Source organism: Syngnathus typhle, unplaced genomic scaffold (genome assembly GCF_033458585.1).
Source record: "Syngnathus typhle isolate RoL2023-S1 ecotype Sweden unplaced genomic scaffold, RoL_Styp_1.0 HiC_scaffold_130, whole genome shotgun sequence".
In the NCBI taxonomy this organism is placed as follows: Eukaryota; Metazoa; Chordata; class Actinopteri; order Syngnathiformes; family Syngnathidae; genus Syngnathus; species Syngnathus typhle.
In genome coordinates this window covers 40,900-47,500 of record NW_026872036.1, presented here as the reverse complement: position 1 = coordinate 47,500, position 6,601 = coordinate 40,900, and positions in this window count along the sequence as shown.

The window sequence follows — 6,601 nt, the reverse complement described above, 5'->3', positions numbered from 1 at the left end:
AGTATAACTTAGTCTCCGGAGAATGACAGCGGGCGCGCGCAAGAGGCCAGTCCGGGGATGAGGCAGCATCCTCGGGCAGCAGGCGGGAGGAGGCAGCCTCCCCTTAGTATAACTTAGTCTCCGGAGAATGACAGCGGGCGCGCGCAAGAGGCCAGTCCGGGGATGAGGCAGCATCCTCGGGCAGCAGGCGGGAGGAGGCAGCCTCCCCTTAGTATAACTTAGTCTCCGGAGAATGACAGCGGGCGCGCGCAAGAGGCCAGTCCGGGGATGAGGCAGCATCCTCGGGCAGCAGGCGGGAGGAGGCAGCCTCCCCTTAGTATAACTTAGTCTCCGGAGAATGACAGCGGGCGCGCGCAAGAGGCCAGTCCGGGGATGAGGCAGCATCCTCGGGCAGCAGGCGGGAGGAGGCAGCCTCCCCTTAGTATAACTTAGTCTCCGGAGAATGACAGCGGGCGCGCGCAAGAGGCCAGTCCGGGGATGAGGCAGCATCCTCGGGCAGCAGGCGGGAGGAGGCAGCCTCCCCTTAGTATAACTTAGTCTCCGGAGAATGACAGCGGGCGCGCGCAAGAGGCCAGTCCGGGGATGAGGCAGCATCCTCGGGCAGCAGGCGGGAGGAGGCAGCCTCCCCTTAGTATAACTTAGTCTCCGGAGAATGACAGCGGGCGCGCGCAAGAGGCCAGTCCGGGGATGAGGCAGCATCCTCGGGCAGCAGGCGGGAGGAGGCAGCCTCCCCTTAGTATAACTTAGTCTCCGGAGAATGACAGCGGGCGCGCGCAAGAGGCCAGTCCGGGGATGAGGCAGCATCCTCGGGCAGCAGGCGGGAGGAGGCAGCCTCCCCTTAGTATAACTTAATCTCCGGAGAATGACAGCGGGCGCGCCTAAGAGGCTGGTCCGGGGACCAGGCACTCTCCCCGGACAACAAAGCACGTCCCCCTCCTGAGTGGACAAAAAAAATCCACTCCTGGTACCTAGAATTTTCTCCAGCGGCGGGCTGGGAGTCTAATCTTTCTCCTGGCCGAGAAAAGAGCACTCTCCCCGGACAACAAAGCACGTCCCCCTCCTGAGTGGACAAAAAAAATCCACTCCTGGTACCTAGAATTTTCTCCAGCGGCGGGCTGGGAGTCTAATCTTTCTCCTGGCCGAGAAAAGAGCACTCTCCCCGGACAACAAAGCACGTCCCCCTCCTGAGTGGACAAAAAAAATCCACTCCTGGTACCTAAGATTTTCTCCAGCGGCGGGCTGGGAGTCTAATCTTTCTCCTGGCAGAGAAAAGAGCACTTTCCCCCGGACAACAAAGCACGTCCCCCTCCTGAGTGGACAAAAAAAATCCACTCCTGGTACCTAGAATTTTCTCCAGCGGCGGGCTGGGAGTCTAATCTTTCTCCTGGCCGAGAAAAGAGCACTTTCCCCCGGACACCAAACCAGCCAACGTCCCCCTCCTGAGTGGACAAAAAAAATCCACTCCTGGTACCTAAAATTTTCTCCAGCGGCGGGCTTGGGACGAAAATCAATCTTCCTCCCGAAATTAAACCACTATTGGCGGACGCCAGCCCCAAGCGCCAGCCCCGACCGCCACCCCCCGACCGCCACAAGGCGACCGCCACAAGGCGACCGCCACAAGGCGACCGCCACCGGCCCCAAGCGCCAGCCCCGACCGCCACCCCCCGACCGCCACAAGGCGACCGCCACAAGGCGACCGCCACAAGGCGACCGCCACCGGCCCCAAGCGCCAGCCCCGACCGCCACCCCCCGACCGCCACAAGGCGACCGCCACAAGGCGACCGCCACAAGGCGACCGCCACCGGCCCCAAGCGCCAGCCCCGACCGCCACCCCCCGACCGCCACAAGGCGACCGCCACAAGGCGACCGCCACAAGGCGACCGCCACCGGCCCCAAGCGCCAGCCCCGACCGCCACCCCCCGACCGCCACAAGGCGACCGCCACAAGGCGACCGCCACAAGGCGACCGCCACCGGCCCCAAGCGCCAGCCCCGACCGCCACCCCCCGACCGCCACAAGGCGACCGCCACAAGGCGACCGCCACAAGGCGACCGCCACCGGCCCCAAGCGCCAGCCCCGACCGCCACCCCCCGACCGCCACAAGGCGACCGCCACAAGGCGACCGCCACCGGCCCCAAGCGCCAGCCCCGACCGCCACCCCCCGACCGCCACAAGGCGACCGCCACAAGGCGACCGCCACAAGGCGACCGCCACAAGGCGACCGCCACAAGGCGACCGCCACAAGGCGACCGCCACTGGCCCCAAGCGCCAGCCCCGACCGCCACCCCCCGACCGCCACAAGGCGACCGCCACAAGGCGACCGCCACAAGGCCTTTCGAGCTGCCATGCCGGGCTTGAGTTAGTGGTTTGCGCCCGGTACTTTACTGGACCCTATTTGGCCCGCGGACCGGCCGGCGTCGCTTCCTTGAATGCTTAGCCGCCTTTCGAGCTGCCATGCCGGGCTTGAGTTAGTGGTTTGCGCCCGGTACTCTACGTTAAAAGTCAGGCGGAACGGCTCTGAAGCTCCAGACGGTGCTTCCTTGAATGCTTAGCCGCCTTTCGAGCTGCCATGCCGGGCTTGAGTTAGTGGTTTGCGCCCGGTACTCTACGTTAAAAGTCAGGCGGAACGGCTCTGAAGCTCCAGACGGTGCTTCCTTGAATGCTTAGCCGCCTTTCGAGCTGCCATGCCGGGCTTGAGTTAGTGGTTTGCGCCCGGTACTCTACGTTAAAAGTCAGGCGGAACGGCTCTGAAGCTCCAGACGGTGCTTCCTTGAATGCTTAGCCGCCTTTCGAGCTGCCATGCCGGGCTTGAGTTAGTGGTTTGCGCCCGGTACTCTACGTTAAAAGTCAGGCGGAACGGCTCTGAAGCTCCAGACGGTGCTTCCTTGAATGCTTAGCCGCCTTTCGAGCTGCCATGCCGGGCTTGAGTTAGTGGTTTGCGCCCGGTACTCTACGTTAAAAGTCAGGCGGAACGGCTCTGAAGCTCCAGACGGTGCTTCCTTGAATGCTTAGCCGCCTTTCGAGCTGCCATGCCGGGCTTGAGTTAGTGGTTTGCGCCCGGTACTCTACGTTAAAAGTCAGGCGGAACGGCTCTGAAGCTCCAGACGGTGCTTCCTTGAATGCTTAGCCGCCTTTCGAGCTGCCATGCCGGGCTTGAGTTAGTGGTTTGCGCCCGGTACTCTACGTTAAAAGTCAGGCGGAACGGCTCTGAAGCTCCAGACGGTGCTTCCTTGAATGCTTAGCCGCCTTTCGAGCTGCCATGCCGGGCTTGAGTTAGTGGTTTGCGCCCGGTACTCTACGTTAAAAGTCAGGCGGAACGGCTCTGAAGCTCCAGACGGTGCTTCCTTGAATGCTTAGCCGCCTTTCGAGCTGCCATGCCGGGCTTGAGTTAGTGGTTTGCGCCCGGTACTCTACGTTAAAAGTCAGGCGGAACGGCTCTGAAGCTCCAGACGGTGCTTCCTTGAATGCTTAGCCGCCTTTCGAGCTGCCATGCCGGGCTTGAGTTAGTGGTTTGCGCCCGGTACTCTACGTTAAAAGTCAGGCGGAACGGCTCTGAAGCTCCAGACGGTGCTTCCTTGAATGCTTAGCCGCCTTTCGAGCTCTCCTGCCCGGCGTGGGTTTCGCGTCCGCGCCCGGTACATTATGGAAGCCAAAAAAAAAAAAAATTCTAAGTGCGAGTGGGACCGGCCTGGGGGGCTTCCTTGAAAGCCCATCCGCCCTCCGAGCTCTCCCACCGGTCGTGGGTTGGCGTCCGCCACTGCTCAAAGCGAACTTCAAATTATCTGCTTAATAATGTGGAACACCATTCTTAAGTAGTTTTTCCTTAATTTGGGCTCAACTGGCCGGTAATGATCCCCGGTGTCTGAGATTGATCTCAGTGATCCAAAGAGCCCTGACACGTAATACCATCCATGAGTTTAATTGAAAAACAAAAAATGTAATCTTTATGACACATAAATACAATTTGCATAATAATTTGGAACACAGTGTAGACTTCCAGCGGACCGCGCGCGGCTCGGCTGACGGCGCAGCGCGATCTGGTACCGCTGCGCGGGACGAAACACGCCCCGTGCAGAGTTCCAGGCGGCCGGGAAGACATTTAAGCGCTGCCGCTGCAGCTGCGGCGGGGATTTGCCGTCCTCCGGTGGACACGACGAGTAAATACACCAGCAATCGCACTTACACCGTGTTCCAAATTATTATGCAAGTGACATTTATCTCAGATTTTCCTAAATAGTCGATGCAAAATGAGTCAGCATAATTTTCAAGTCATCAACCATTATTTTGATGAATTCTAATTTTATTGAACAAACCTCCGAATGATCACAGAATTTTTAAAAAATAAAAAACTTAAAATGCACTGTTCCACATTATTACGCACAACAGAGTTTTATAACATTTTATAGGTTTTTATGAACTGAAATGCCCATCTTAAGAATTTACAGCATTAGGAGGTCATATTTACTGAAATCAAAAGCTATTTCAAAGAAAAGACAAACAAGTTACATTTTAACATAGGACCCTTTATTTCAATAAAAAACAAAGTTACATTTTAACATAGGACCCTTTGTTCAACAGCAGCTTCACGATTCTTCCATCCACTGAACTTGTGAGTTTTTGTACAGTTTCTGGTTGAATTTCTTGGCAGGATCTAAGAATAGCCTGCCAGAGCTGCTCTTTGGAATTGAACTGCCTCCCACCTTCGTAGATTTTCTGCTTGACGATGCTCCACAAGTTTTCAATAGGATTGAGGTCAGGGGAGCATGGGGGCCACACCATCAGTTTCTCTCCCTTTATTCCCATAGATGCCAAAGACGTTGACGTATTTCTTGCAGCATGAGACGGTGCATTGTCATGCATGAAGATGATCTTTTGACGGAAAGCACGGTTCTTCCTGTTGTACCATGGACAGAAGTGTTGAGTCAGAAATTCCACGTAGTTAACAGACGTAATTTTGACGCCTTCAGGGACCCTAAAGGGGCCAAGCAGCTCTCTCCCCATGATTCCGGCCCAAAACATCACTCCGCCACCTCCCTGCTGACGCCGCAGCCTTGTTGGGCTATCGTGGCCGTCCACCAACCATCCACGACTCCATCCATCTGTAAAGTCAAGTCAAATCAAGTTTATTTGTATAGCCCTAAATCACAAGCAGTCTCAAAGGGCTTCACATAGACAGAAATTGACAATTATTCTCAAAGCATCCCCTGAGCTCTCAAAAGTGCAAGGAAAAACTTAAAAAACCCTACCTGGCCCATCCAAGGTGGCACGGCACTCGTCGGTGAACAGGACTGTCTGAAAATTTGTCTTCATGTAAGTCTGGGCCCACTGCAGCCGTTTCTGCTTGTTCGCGTTGTTCAGGGGTGGCCGAATGGAGGGTTTCCGCACAACTGCAAGCCTCTGGAGGATCCTGCACCTCGTCGTTCGTGGGACTTCACTGGCACCAGCAGCGTCGAATATTTGTTTGCTCGTCTTTAGTGGCATGCTTGCAGCCGCCCTCTTGATTCGATTTGTTTGTCTTGCAGAAACCTTCCTTGTCGTGCCTTTGTCTGCACGAACGCGCGTTTGCTCCGAATCAGCGACGAATTTCTTCAAAGTTCGATGGTCGCGCTTAAGCTTTCGTGCAATATCGAATGTCTGCATACCTTGTCCAAGGCATCGAACGATTTCACGCTTCTCGACAGCAGAGAGATCCTTTTTCCTCCCCATGGTTGAACGAAATGGCCGAACGCTTAAAAACGCGGAACTTAAATAGACTTGTTAATTACTACAATTGCGCTCACCTGGCAGACTACCATGGACTGTACCATGACTGAGGGTGATTTCAGTACTTGAAAAACAAAAAATGTAATCTTTATGACACTTAAATACATTTTGCATAATAATTTGGAACACGGGACCGTGTTCCAAATTATTATGCAAAGGATATTTATCTCAGATTTTCCTAAATAGCTTCCTTGAAATGTTACCCGGCTTTTGAGCTCTCCTGCCGGGCGTGGGTTTGCGTCAGCGCCCGGTAACATTATGGAAGCTAAAAGAAAGAAAAAAGAAACAAATCTAAGTGCGATTGCTGGTGTCTAAATACATTTTGCATAATAATTTGGAACACGGGACCGTGTTCCAAATTATTATGCAAGTGATATTTATCTCAGATTTTCCTAAATAGCTTTACTCGTCGTGCCGACCGGAGGGAGGCCACTCCCCGCCGCAGCTGAACAGTCATCCCGGCCTAGTGGAGGTCTGCGCAGGGGGGGTCTTCCTTGAAATGTTACCCGGCTTCCGAGCTCTCCTGCCGGGCGTGGGTTTGCGTCAGCGCCCGGTAACATTATGGAAGCTAAAAGAAAGAAAAAAGAAACAAATCTAAGAGCAAGTGCTGGTGTATTTACTCGTCGTGTCCACCGGAGGGAGGCAACTCCCCGCCGCAGCTGCAGAGGCAGCTTTGAAAAGTCATCCCGGCCTAGTGGAGGTCTGCGCAGGGGGGGTCTTCCTTGAAATGTTACCCGGCTTTTGAGCTCTCCTGTCCGGCGTGGGTTTGCGTCAGCGGCCGGTGTCATTTACTCGTCGTGCCGACCGGAGGGAGGCCACTCCCCGCCGCAGCTGAACAG